Source organism: Gossypium hirsutum, chromosome A05 (assembly GCF_007990345.1).
Source record: "Gossypium hirsutum isolate 1008001.06 chromosome A05, Gossypium_hirsutum_v2.1, whole genome shotgun sequence".
NCBI classification, from domain to species: domain Eukaryota; kingdom Viridiplantae; phylum Streptophyta; class Magnoliopsida; order Malvales; family Malvaceae; genus Gossypium; species Gossypium hirsutum.
The window spans coordinates 35,808,452-35,823,069 of record NC_053428.1 but is presented as its reverse complement, the minus strand read 5'-3'; positions in this window follow the sequence as shown (position 1 = coordinate 35,823,069).

The following is a 14,618-nucleotide window of genomic DNA, read 5'->3' as shown; positions in this document are numbered from 1 at the left end:
CAAGTTTTACCTACTATCCCAGATTCAGGCTCCAACACCTTTGCCATGTTGTATATGTATATCAGCTATAGAGATAATTTCAGCTTGAGAAAGTCTAGTTTTTATACAATTAAGACAGTATATCTTTCATTTTAACCATATGGAATAAAATATTGATGAAAACTCTTCCTTTTATTTGAAAACTAAAAACACTTGAATTATGACACAGAAGTTGGCACTTGGCAGAAAACAACCTATGATCTATTTTCTTGCATAGATTCTTGCAATCTTTCATAAATAATATTTATCTTGTATTCTTTAGTACTAATTTGCCAACTAAGAAAACCACAAGATAATTAAGAACAAATTTAGCTAACTTCCATTTCCAAGGCTTAAAATATTCATATATCATATCCAAAATACTGCAGCAAGAACTGTTTACTGTGTTTCAACAATCGATTTTCTTACAATTTCTTTCAATAGATAGTGCACCTAAAGATCAAAGAACATTGCATTCAACAATCACAATAAGAGTTTGAATAAGACCAACAATTCTTAAATGAATAAAACTGTAAAACAGTAGACCACTGCTCTCCCTTCCAAATATTCACTGCCCTTTGTCCTTCTTCTTCACTTTATAGTACTGCATTTTTTTTCTTTTTTCTTTTTTTATTATTAGCTACTACTAATTCCCATTCCAAAATTTCAATTTCATCCTTTATAAATTTGAACCAAAAGAATCCATCAAATGAAAAGCAAAGCTACATGTAAGCTAAAAAGTGTATAATATAAATTTACCATGCATAAATAGGCAATTGATATCTAACAATCATATGACAGTGCATAAAACAATATACTTTTCAATTAATTGTATAAAACAAACAGAAACTAAACTCTTCTTATGATAGTTTACTGCAAATTAATCCATATACCAACCCATGGAATTTGTTTCAAAGTAAAACCCAATATAAGTTGAAATAATTCATTTAGCATGCGGGTTATCAATAGGGTTCAATAATATCATCATTTAATATAACATTATCCGAAATTTAAAAAAAAGTAGATATAAAAAATTAATAGAATGAAATGAAAAATTACCAGATTACTGGGTTTGTCTCCCCTCTCTCTCTCTTTTCTGGGTTACTGTTGCTGTGGGTTAGGATTTGAAACATTAGAAAAAAATTAACAAACAAAAAAAAATACAAACTTACACGGCGATGCAATAGAGGACTATTGACGCCAATAAAGTAGAGGACAGTCGACGGTGATGTAGCAGACGTTGGGGAAAAAAGTTAGGGACTTCAAGGAGGGGAATTGATTTGGGAAAAAAAAAAGAAAGGGTGGGGAAAAAAACTTAGGGATTTCGGGGAGGGAAACTAATTTGGGGAAATAAAATTGGGAAAAAAAAGGGGGTTTGGAAAAAGAATTATGGATTTCGGGGAGGGGAACTATTTTGGGGAAAATCTAAGGGATTTCGGGGCTAACAAATGGTTCTGTTTCACTAAAATTTAATACACATTCACGGAATTTATCAAAAAACTTCGCTATTGCTTACTTTTTGCGGCGTTTATGAGAGAAATGCCACTATTGATTTACCTTTTGCGACATTTTTTTCTCATAAACGCCTCTATTGCTTTACTTATTATGGCATTTTTCGGTTAGCCCCGCTAAAAGCTTAATTTCCTATAGTGATAGCTAAATTTAACTGAAAAAGAATAAAAGTTAAACTAATAGAAAATATAAATATTGAACTAAATTTATCAATATGCCATTATTTAATTATAAAAAAATGCCACATCAACATTATTTGCACAAGGCACACCACGTGTCATTGTCACTAGCCGCGGATCAAAGCCTATGACTATTGCGCACAGAAAATTAAATGGGGCTCATTTGACCCACATGAACTGGCTTGATTCATGGAACCTATGAAGAAGCCCATCTACTTGAATCCTTGTTGAGTTGAAAACACTCCAGTAAATTGTATTTCAGTAGGATAATTATTCTAAAATCCTAAAAGATAAACATGTATAGAATTTAAATCCCTTAGGACGCTCTTATTGTAGATGGGAACTAATCTTAGTCGTTGATGTAAACTGATCTAAATGTTGGATTTGGGGGAGCTTAACTATAAATAGATGCCTCCCCATTCATTTGTAATCACATCACTTCATTCATAGTTTGAATATATTTTAGAACATTACTCAAACACTTGGCGTATTATTTTCCTTTGGCTTTTTTGTAACGCCCCAAATTTGATATTTCTATTTTTGTGAATTATGGACACAACTTTCTATTTGCTTCAGTGGTTAAGTGTTTTGGGTGTATGTGAGAGGTCCCAAGTTCAAGCCTTGCATTTAGCAAATTTTGGTATTTTTCTGACTTAAGCCTTATACTTGTTCAGCAGGCCTATGTTAAATTATCTGTAAATTCAAATTAGAATGAGCTTGCTAGTTCAAGTGGTAAGGGAGTCTGTATGTTAGAGGTCCTGTGATCAAATCCCTACGTGAGCATGGACGTTATATTTTTGCTCTATGAATTGATAAGAGTTTCTGTTGAGTTGGGAATCTGAGTAAGTAGTTGTTAATGGGATTAGTGGAGAGAAATTAGGGATATGTAGGAAATTCTATTTTCTCTCTGTTTTCCCCAAAATTTTCCTCTTCTGACATTTATTTTCCCTCTCTGCTATTCTACTCCCAACTTTCGTTTTTCTTTTTCTTTTTCTAACTTCTATGAAAATCTTTCCTTTTCAAATTGCGATTCGTTGGTGTGTCGATCCTTCGTACTGTTGAATAGGTAAGTGGTTCGTGGTGTCTTGGAATAATTATGTTTATGCATTAGATTTGTTGGTATAATCGTGGAATTTAATTTTTCTACCATTATTTTGGGTAGGAGAAGGCGGTGAACAGTGAACTTCGCACCAATTGCTAAAACGGTTTAGCAGTGATTTTTTGTCGTTGGTAAGTCTTGAGTGTTGTTTTCGGTTTTGAACCAATTCGTAATTTTGGCTGCTCAAACAGCTTTTGGGTGCTTCTTTCTTAGGTTGTAAGGCCTTAGGAATGATTTTGCATCGAAAATGAACCAGATGTGTACCTGAAAACGCAGAAAATAAGATTCGGTGAAAGCCAAAAAACCTCATTGTCAATGCCACACAGGCATGTACTCGCCCTTGTGGTTTGCCGTATGTGACAACATGGCCTTGTGATCAAATAATGCCAGCCGTGTGTAAGACACAGCCATGTGATGGCCGGGGTGTGGCTGTGTAGGGTACACGGGCTAAATCAAACTGGGCGTGTGGGCCCATACGGGTGTGTGAAATTTGGGCCAGTTGTGTGATCCATACGGGCCAAAGCCAATCGGGGTATGTGGGCCATAAAGGCATGTGGGCCAATACGGGCAAATCACATCGGCGTGTGGGCCCATTTAGCAGAACTATTTCCTAAGGTTGTACGGGTCGCCCAAGTCTTCTGTGAATCTACTATAGGGTCAGTAAGCGCTACTTAGACCCTAAATTGTGTGATCTGAACATACAATGTATGTATTGAGCATGTGAAATTTATGCATGTTTACTGATCTGTATGTATGACTGATAATCAAATAATAGCTTGTAAGCATGTATTTCTGTATATCTGCATTGAACATGTTTAGTTGCATCTACATTGGGGTGGGATAATTTATTATTAGAGGAAGTGTACTAAAAGGTTTTTATTCCTATTATTTGGTAGCTCAGCTGCAATACTACTGATATGTGCCGCATTCGGTACGACTTAGTATTCAAGGCTGGGTAGGTGTTTTAAACCCCGCATGGTGTGTAGGGATGGTCGGAGATGGTGTGTAGAAGCTGGTGGGTAGGATACTAATTTCTGTTACTGTATGCATACTGTATCTGAATAAGCTAATGCCCTAATTTGCATCTGAGACTGTATCTGAATGGGCTAAGGCCTAAACTATATCTGAATTGGTAATGGGCTTAGGCCCAGACTGCATTTGACTGTATGTATATTTTTTGCACAGGTAATCCCCGGACCTAGAGGATCGGTGCGGCAGAGGGCTCAACGGTGACCACATGATTATTGAACTATTTTAATTTAAGTTGCGGTATTTATTTCCTATTTATTTTCCGGGGTATTTTGATGTAATTTGGGACTTTTGGATTATTTGTCTTGGTTTTGGATTTTAACTACTTTCATGAACTTTAGAACTGCAACGAAAACTCGATTTTATTAAATACAACGTTGTTTATAAAACGCGAACGATTTTCTTTAAATATCATGGTTTTAAAAGCTTCCACTACAGAATAATTTTTTTTAAATGAATTAAATTAATGAGAAAATATTTTTGAAATTGACGAAAGATAAACAAAAGCTAACAAATGGAAACAGTTTTAACTTGATAAATTCGATTTCAAATTCCATTCTATGTGACATTGTCAGATTTGGCCATAATATCTAGACCGAGTTTGGGGTGTTACATTTAATGGTATCAAAGCCAGGTTACAAACTCGACTTTGGATTTTCAGTTTTTAAACTTAGTTTGTCAGGATTGATTTTCAAATGATTGAAATGATTTGACTGAGAATGTGGTACACAAAGTTTCCGACACTAATCCTGTAAGTATTCTGATAAATTGTTATGGTGTTATAGATAGTCTATTCTGAAAACACTCTAGTTAGTGTATACTGAAACTGTAGTGAAACTGAAATCAATATAGGCTGTACTATCGAAAAACAAACTTTAAATTATGATACTACTTTATATAAAACATCTGTTAATAAATACTGAAACAATAACTGATTCATAAAATTCGTAATATAGATAAATCCGAATAGACATGAGCACACGAGGTATTTGTAAACGTGGTACTAGAGGCTGAGGTAGAGGCCGTTGGGGATTCAAGCTGAATCCTCTTCTTTGGGTAGCATGCCGAACTTGGATATGAGTGAGACGCTGGTGTCACATGCTACTGAGACTAGTTTTCAAGGTCCTGTGGCTGGGGATAACGCATTGTCCCATGCTATGTTAAAAATACTAGAGAGGGTCGTTGGGCCCAACACTGGATCTGGGGGCCGAGGGTTAGTTACAGAATGACTCCGATCTAATGGAGCTGAACTTTTTAGGGGTGTCACTAGAGTCGCCCCTAATGTGGCTGAGCACTAGATGGAGGCTATTGAGAGGATAATGGATGATTTAGATTGTGCCTCTGAGTAGAAATTGAAGGGTGCAGTCCCGTTGCTTCGCGATGAGGCCTATCAGTGGTGGTTGGTTGTTGAGGAGGGCATTCAGCCCGATCGTCTATCTTAGGAATTCTTTAAGTCTACCTTCTGAGGGAAGTATGTTGGAGCAAGTTACATCGATGGTCGTAGGTATGAGTTTCTAAACCTTACTTAGGGAGACCAATTAGTGGCCGAGTATGAGGTCAAATTTTTTAGACTAAGCCGCTATGTGCGAGGTATGGCGGCGTCTGAGTATTAAAAATGTGTCCGTTTAGAGGACGACCTTAAGGATTATCTAAGGGTGCTAATAGCTCCGCAGAGGGAGCGTGAGTTCTCTGTTCTTGTAGGAAAGGCGAAGATCGCCGAAGAGGTTAAGCGTGCTGAGCGCCAAAATAGGGATCGTGAGAAGGGTAAGAACAAGAGAGATTCAGAGCCCTCGAGTTCGGTACTGAGACCTAAGAAAAAGGCTAGGACTGATGGGCCGGTTAGAGCTGGGCCCATTATTGCTCCTACTGGATTGCTACTGTATGGAGATTGTGGTTGACGCTATCAGGACGAGTGTTGGAGGAGGACTGGGGCGAGTTTAAGGTGTTGGTATTTAGAGCACCGTATTTGAGAGTGTTTGGTGAGGGCTGATCAGGTGCAAGCTCCGGGTTCTGGTACTACACAGCCACAAAGGGTAGTTCAGCAACCACATAGGGGCCGTGGTCAGGCTAGGGGTGGTAATGGTATGGGCCGTAGACAGAGAGCACCTGGCAGAGGTGCTGGACAAACTGAGATGAGACAGCCTGCTCTTGTTTATGCTACTGTCGCCGAGAGGATAAAGATGCTCCAGACGTCATTACCAGTACGTTCTTAATTTATGATGTACTTTACTTTGCTTTGATAGACATCGGTTCCACACATTCTTATGTAGCTAGCACTGTGTCGGGAAACTTGGGAATTTTGGTTGAAAATACTTCTACTGAGGTGACTGTACTAAGTCCACTAGGGCAATTGGTTCGGGTTAGCAAACTGTATAGAGATGTTCCGCTAGAGGTTCAAAGGTTGACCTGATTCTGGGTATGGACTGATTAATCAAGTACCATGTCAGTCTGAATTGTGCAACTAAGAGGGTCGTCTTGAGAACCGAGGAGGATAATGAGGTAGTCATGACTGGAGAACGCCAAAATTATTTGGCTAATGTGATCTTTGCACTGGTGGCTGAGAAACTAGTTCGTAAGGGATGTGAGGCGTTCTTGGTCTATATTAGTGTTTCCGTTTCTAGGGCTCTACTGTAAAGGATTTCATAACAGTAATGGATTTTTTAGACGTCTTTCTTGAGGATCTACTGAGTTTACCTCCAAATTGGAAAGTGGAGTTTGGGATTGAACTTCTTCCTGGTATAGCTTCGGTATCTATTGCCCCCTACTGTATAGCACTGAAGGAGCTTACAAAGTTTAAGGCTCAACTGTAGGAACTTTTAGACCGTGGTTTCATTTGTCCCAGTGTGTGTCCATGAAGAGCACCGGTTCTATTTGTTAAGAAGAAGGATGAGACCATGAGGATGTGTATAGATTATCGACAGTTGAACAAGTTGACCATTAAAATCGAGTATCCACTTCCGAGTATCGACAACTTATTTGATCAGTTCTGAAGGGTTTCTGTGTTTTCTAAGATCGATTTTCGTTCAGGATATCACCAGTTGAGGGTTAAGGAGGTAGATGTGCATAAGACGACACTTAGGACTCGTTATGGACATTACGAGTTTTTAGTTATGCATTTTGGGTTAACGAATGTGCTGGCCGCATTTATGTATTTGATGAATTGAGTGTTTCAACCCTATCTGGATCAGTTTGTCGTAGTTTTCATCGACGAAATCTTAGTATAGTCTAAGACTGAAGATGAGCATAATAAGCATCTTAGAGTTGTGTTTCAGATTCTGTGTGAGAAGAAGTTGTACGCTAAATTTAGCAAGTGTTAGTTTTGGCTACATGAAGTGACTTTTTTAGGCCATGTGGTTTCTACTGAGAGGATCCGAGTTGATCCTCGAAAGATCGAGGCTGTACTGGATTGTAAACAGCCTAAGAATATGTCAGAAATATAATTTTATGGGCTTGGCGGGTTATTATCGGTGGTTTGTGGAAGGTTTCTCCCTGATTGCAGCACCAATAACTAAACTGCTACGTAAGGGTATTCTATTTGTCTGGACTGATGTGCAGCAGGAGAGCTTCGAGAAGCTCAAGACTGTTCTGACTGTGGCTCCTGTTCTGATATAGCTTGAACTTGGAAAGGAGTTTGTGGTTTACAGTGATGCGTCACATGTGGGTTTGGGTTGTATTCTGATGCAGGATGGTAAGGTTGTGGCATATGCGTCTCGTCAGCTCAAGACACATGAAGCAAACTATCCGATGCATGATTTGGAATTGGCCGCTGTAGTCTTTACTTTGAAAATATGGAGGCACTATTAGTATAGTGAGAGGTGTATAATCTACATTAATCACAAAAGCCTCAAGTACCTCCTGACTCAGAAGGAGTTGAATTTTAGGCAGCATAGATGGATTGAGCTGCTTAAAGAATATTACTGTACTGTTGAGCACCATCTTTTCAAGGCCAATGTGGTGGTCAATGCGTTGAGTCGTAGGGAAATGATTGATTTGAAAGTAATGTTTGCTCGACTTAGTTTGTTTGACAATGAAAGTTTGTTACCTGAACTGCAGGTTAAACCAACTTGGATAGAACAGACTCGGAATAGATAGTTAGAGGATGAACCGTTGGGTCTTCACTTCTGTCAGGTTGAGAGTGGCAGCACTACGGACTTTGGGCTAACTAATGATGGGGTACTCTGTTTCTGTGGTAAAATTTATGTGTTGAATGATACCGATATGAGGCAGTCTATTCTGAGAGAGGCGCATAGTAGCCCTTATACTACGCATACCGGTGGGAACAAGATGTACCTAGATCTTCAAAAACTGTACTAGTAGTTGGGTTTAAAGCGGCAAGTTACTGATTTTATGGCACGATGTCTGACATGCCAGCAGGTTAAGGCTGATCATCAGTTACCTTCAGGTTTGCTGCAACCGGTTAAGATTCCTTTGTGGAAATGGGAGCGAGTAACGATAGACTTCGTTAGTGGGTTGCCCTTGACTCTCACTAAGAAGGATTCTGTTTGGGTCATCGTGGATCGATTGACCAAGTTTGCGCACTTAATTTCGGTTAGGATCGACTATTCACTACAAAAGTTGGAGAAGCTCTACATTTCTAATATAGTGAGACTGCATGAGGTTCCGGTTTCAATCATTTCTGATAGGGATCCTAGCTTCATGTCTCGGTTCTGGAAAAAGTTACATGAGGCTCTGGATTCAAGATTGGACTTCAGTACTGCGTTCCATCCTCAGATCGATGGGCAATCTTAGAGGGTGATTCAGATACTGAAGGATATGTTGAAGAGTTAGGAGGATTACCTGCCGTTAGCTGGGTTTGCCTACAATAACAGTTTCCAGTTGATATTCAGATGGAACCTTACGAAACTCTGTTCGATCGTGAGTGTCGTACTCCTCTATGTTGGACTGAATTGGGTGAACGACGGGATCTGGGTCCTGAATTGTTTTCTGAGACTAAGGATAAGGTTCGACTGATTCGGGATCGTCTGAAGGCTGCTTCTGATAGACAGAAGTCTTATGCTGATCTGAAGAGACGTGAGATTGAGTATTTTGTGGGGGACTTCGTGCTTCTTAATTTCTCGCCATGGAAAAAGGTTCTGAGGTTCGATCTCAAAAGCAAGTTGAGCCTAGGTTTATTGGGCTTTATCAAATCCTAAATCGAGTGGGACCGGTCGTTTATCAGTTGGAGCTACCTTCAGAGCTAAACCATATTCATGACATATTTCACGTTTAAATGTTGAAGCGTTACCGTTTGGATCCTACTCATATTGTCCCTATTGGGCAGATTGAGGTTAGGCCAGATTTGACCTTCAAGGAGGAGCCGATGCATATTCTGGATCATGATGTGAAGATACTTCGAAAGAAGTATATCCCATTAGTGAAGGTGTTGTGGCCAAATCATAGTATTAAGAAGGCCACGAGAAAACCTAAGGACTAGATGCGTCAGCAATATCCTCATATGTTCTGATCAGGTAAATTTCGAGGTCAAAATTTCTTTTAAGGGGTAGAGTTGTAAAACCTCAAATTTGATATATCTGTTTTTGTGAATATTAGACACAACTGTTTATCTGCTTCAGTGGTTAAGTGTTTTAGGTGTGTGTGTGAGGTCTCAAGTTTAAGCCTTGCATTTGGCAAATTTTATATTTTTCTAACTTAAGCCTTATACTTGTTCAACGGGCCTATGTTAAATTATCTGTAAATTCAAATCAGAATAAGCTTACTGGGTCAAGTGATAAGGGAGTCTGCATGTTGAAAGTCTTGTGATTGAATCCCTGTGTGAGCATGGACGTTATATTTTTGCTCTGTGAACTGATAAGAGTTTCTGTTGAGTTGGGGATCTAAGTAAGTAGTTGTTAGTGGGTCTAGTGGAGTGAAATTAGGGATATGCAGGCACTTCTCTTCTCTCTCTGTTTTTCCCAAAATTTTTCTCTTCTGACGTTTGTTTTCCCTCTTTGCTATTCTACTCCCAACTTTCATTTTTCTTTTTCTTTTTCTGACTTCTATCAAAATCTCCCCTTTTCAAATTGCGATTCGCTGGCGTGTCGATCCTTCGTACTCTTGAATAGGTAAGTGGTTCTTGGTGTCTTGGAATAATTATGTTTATGTGTTAGATTTGTTAGTATAATCGTGGAATTTGATTTTTCTGCCATTATTTTGGGTAGGAGAAAGTTGTAAACAGTGAACTTCGCACCAATTGCTCAAACAGTTTAGCAGTGGTTTTTCGTCGTCGGTAAATCTTAATTTTTATTTTGGGTTTTGAACCAATTCATAATTTTGGCTGCTAAATCGACTTTTAGGTGCTTCTTTCTTAGGTTGTAAGGCTTTGGGAGTAATTTTTCATCGAAAAGAACCAGGTATGTACCCGAAAACGCAGAAAATGAGATTCGATAAAAGCTAAAAAACTCTACAATTGACGCATGGGCGTGTTATTACCCGTGTGGTAGGCCGTATGCGATAACACGGCCGTGTGATTGATGAAGGCTAGGCCGTGTGTAAGACACGGCCATGTGATTGCCAAAGTGTGGTCGTATGGACCACATGGGCTAAATCGAACTGGGCGTGTGGGTCACAGAGGCGTGTGGGCCCACATGGGTAGTCCAAACGGGCGTGTGGAATTTGGGTCAGGCAGTGTGATCTACAAGGGCCAACACCAATTGTAGTATTGGGCTAACACGGGCAAAGCATATGGGCGTGAAGGCCCATTTAGCTAAAATGTTTCTTAGGGTTGCACGGATCGTCCAAGTCGATTGTGAACCCACTCTAGGGTCAGTAAGCACTACTTAGACCTGAAATTGTGTGATTTGAACATACAATGTATGTGTTGAGCTTGTGAAATTTATGCATGTTTACTAATCTGTATGTATGACTAATAACTGAATAATAGCATGTAAGCATGTATTTCTGTATGTTTGCATTGAGCATGTTTAGTTCCATCTACATTGGGGTGGGACAGTTGACTATTGAAGAAAGTGTACTGAAAGGCTTCTATGCCTATTATCTAGCAGCTCAGCTACAATACTACTAATATGTGCCACATTAGGTACGACTTGGTATGTAGGGCTGGGTGGGTATTTTAAACCCCACATGGTGTGTAGGGATGATCGGAGATGGTGTATAGAGGCTAGTGGGTAGGATACTGATTTCTGTTACTGTATACATACTGTATTTGAATGGGTTAAGGCCCTAATTTGTATCTGAGACTGTATCTGAATGGGCTAAGGCCTAAACTGTATCTGAATCGGTAATAGGCTTAGGCCCAGATTGCATTTGACTGTATGTATGTTTTTTTGTAAATATTATACACTGAGTTTATGTAAACTCACCCCTTCCTATTTATCCGCACAGGTAATCCCCAGACTTAGACGGATCGGTGCGGCGGAGGGCTCAATAGTGACCACATGATTATTGAACTGTTTTAATTTCAGTTATAGTATTTATTTCCTATTTGTTTTCCGAGGTATTTTGATGTAATTTGGGACTTTTGGACTGTTTTCCTTGGTTTTGGATTTTAATTGTTTTCATGAATTTTAGAACTGCAATGAAACCTCGGTTTTATTAAATACAAAATTTTTCCTAAAATGCGAACAATTTTCTTTAAATATCACGGTTTTAAAAGCTTCCGCTATAGAATATATTTTTTAAATGAATTAAATTAACGAGAAAATAGTTTTGAAATTGATGAAAGATAAATAAAAGCTAACAAATAAAAACGGTTATAACTTGATAAATTCAATTTCAAATTTCATTCCATGTGACATCGCCAAATTCGGCCATAAAGTCTAAGCCAGGTTTGGGGTGTTACATTTTTTTATCCGTTGCTCTTTCAATTCGAGTTTTCTTCCACTATAATTTGTTGTCCTAGAAAAATTCTATGAGAATTCTCACCCTTGTGAGAGTTAGACTGACTTAGGTAGATTCGAAGCAAAAAATCGCTTAAAGCCGTGCAGTTTGCGAGACTAAAGTCCTAGTCTTGTGACATTTGGTATTAGAACTAAGGTTTGAAGACGTTGAGATGACGAAATGAGGAGACAAGCAGAATGTCTCATTGGAGACTCATAAGAGGTTCAGGAAAAATAACTTATTGAAGGATATATTGTCGGCTTTGGAAAGTTGTGTGGTCTATCTCGAGGAGTGATCTGTTACAATTCGATTTAGCAGATTAAACTATTTTTCATACTTAACAAACTCGTAGGAAAACAATTTAGTTATGTTTTTGTTTAGTTTTTATTTATAGTTCGCAGATAATAAAATAAGCAATTTTGACATTTATATGTTCGTGCGGGCCAAGACGGGCCTAAAGGTAAAGTAACCTATTTAGTGAGTGTGTAGGACACCATACGTAGGCCCAGAGACAATAGACTTCCTGCGATGTTGCAACACGTAGCTTCGATGTCGTAACACTATGAACATAGTACTCAAAATGAGCAAATTGCCTTCGGTGTCATAACACAGCCCTAATGACATGCCCAAGACTAGTAGACTGCCATCATGTCGCGACACAACAACTTTATAGGAAATAGTCAACCAAATTAGGTCAATGACCTAGGACCAACCCTAGGCTTATAAATAGGATTGCTTTGCTTAGTTTATGGACAGTTTTTTACCAATTTTAATTTTCCATTTTCTGCTTAGTTTATTTTCATTCATAATTTAGGTTTCTTTTCAGTCATAATTATAATTTTAGCTTTATTCTATTCTTTATGGAATTCAAATTGTGGATCAATCAAACTCTTCAAAGGATTATGGTTCGCACATTATCAATATATCTATCAGGATTTTTCTAAACTTTTTACTTAATCTATTCTTATTATTTATGTTTTAATCAAGTTTATGATATTTGTTAAATCTATGGGGAACTAATCCGGTAACGGGGGAGTAACAAATGGATGTGGAATTAATTAGCTTCTATATACGGGTTTTTTAGTGGATCAGCTGGTTGGGATAGAAAGAACATAAAACCCTAAACTAGATGACCCTAAGAAGTCATATAGGTGGGAATGAACCCAAAATTGGTATTGCCGATTTGTGAAAACCTTACCCAAATCTGGTCTGGACTATGAGGTCAAGAGATAAGTAGTTTTTGCTGACTTATAAGGTTAGTGGAAGGCCAAGAGGCCTTGCTAGGTTAATGACTAGTTGATTAGATAGAACCCAAAATTTGAGTTAATTATGAACACTGAAACGAGTTAATCTTCTATCATTAAATCTGATAAAATCCACAAATTATTCTCTTTAATTTTTTATGTTCTTTTAGTATTTTAATAAATTATTATTTTCTATCACCTTAAGAGTAATCATAATATAGTTTAATTAAATTACTAATTAGACCTATTAGCATAGAAGTTAGGATTAGTTTAGTCTAGCCTCCATTGGGTATGATTCTTGGAGTACTTCCATACTTCGTTGTAAAACTATATTACAACCTGGCCCGTATACTTGCAAAAATTGCCTAACGTTTATACTTTGGTTACAGCCTTCACACTCTAGACATTAGTACGTTCAGACGCGGTCAAGGAGTCTATAGAGGACATGAGGGAGACGCTCGAGATAGTGGAGTCATACACTGATTAGTTGTACTCGATAAAAGAGCAGTTCAAGGAATATGTGGCGGAGGCCCTTAGTTCCAATATGGATGTAATAGAAACACTCCTCATTACTAATGTGGTTTAGCTGACAAAGAAAAATAATGCTCTTGAAGTTAAGATGACAACTATGAAGAAATAAAATAAAGCCACAATGATGAATTTGAATGCAAAAGTCGAAGAGCTCGAAGGAGAGAATGTTGTTTGTAGAGCTATTATGCGTAAAGGGGTGTTGAGTGTAACACTAAACCGAGACATTAATGTCCTCAAACCAGAGAAGTTAGGGAGCAAGGTCAGCGAGGAAAGTGGATAATTTCTTGTGGGAGATGGAGCAATACTTTCATGTGTTTAGGGATCCAGAGTACTTTGTCGATGCCCCAAGATGTAACATACTTCTTTATTGTTAATTCAGGCATAGCAAAACTGTTGTATGCCCCACTTTGATCCAAATTTGAGCCGCCCTTTTTCAGGTTTTCAACTCGAATCCCATTTGGTCTCGAGGCGTCCCTTGCGGGTTTTCGCCTTGGCCTCTCATTTTTCTTTTCTTTTCTCTTCTCTTTTTTTTAAAGGCCTCAAAGCACCCTTTGCGGGTTTTCGCCTTGGCCTCTTACTTTCTAGGTGAAATACTTCTTGACGAAATCCAAATTCACTGACTTGGGAAAATCTTTGCCATCCATTTCGGTCAATATTAATGCCCTTCCAAAATAGGTCTTCTTTACCAAATAAGGTTCTTTTTAGTTTGACATCCACTTTTCTTAGAAGTTCTTTTGTATAGGAGGGATCTTTTTTAATATCAAGTTCCCCTCGTGGAATTTTCTAGGGTGAACCTCTTCATCGTAAGCTCACATCGTTCATTGGACCATGACAGATAGCTTTCAACCTTCTTTATTCAAATTCAACTAATCATATCAGGATTGGATCCGTTTTGCCATATCCAACTTCAGCTCTGACAAGACTCAGAGACAAGGAATCTCTTCTTCAAAACAGCTTTTTATCCCGTAGACTAATGAAATATGCTACCCCGGCGAAGGTCTTGGCCAACGTTCGATGAGCATAGAGGGTAAATGGTGACTTCTCACACCAATCTTTACAAGTCTCGGTCATCTTCCCCATGATCTTTAATTCGTTTTTTTTAATTTGATAACTGTCGACTTAGTGACATTGGCATATGAAACAACTTTCACCCTTTTCGTGGAGTAATTG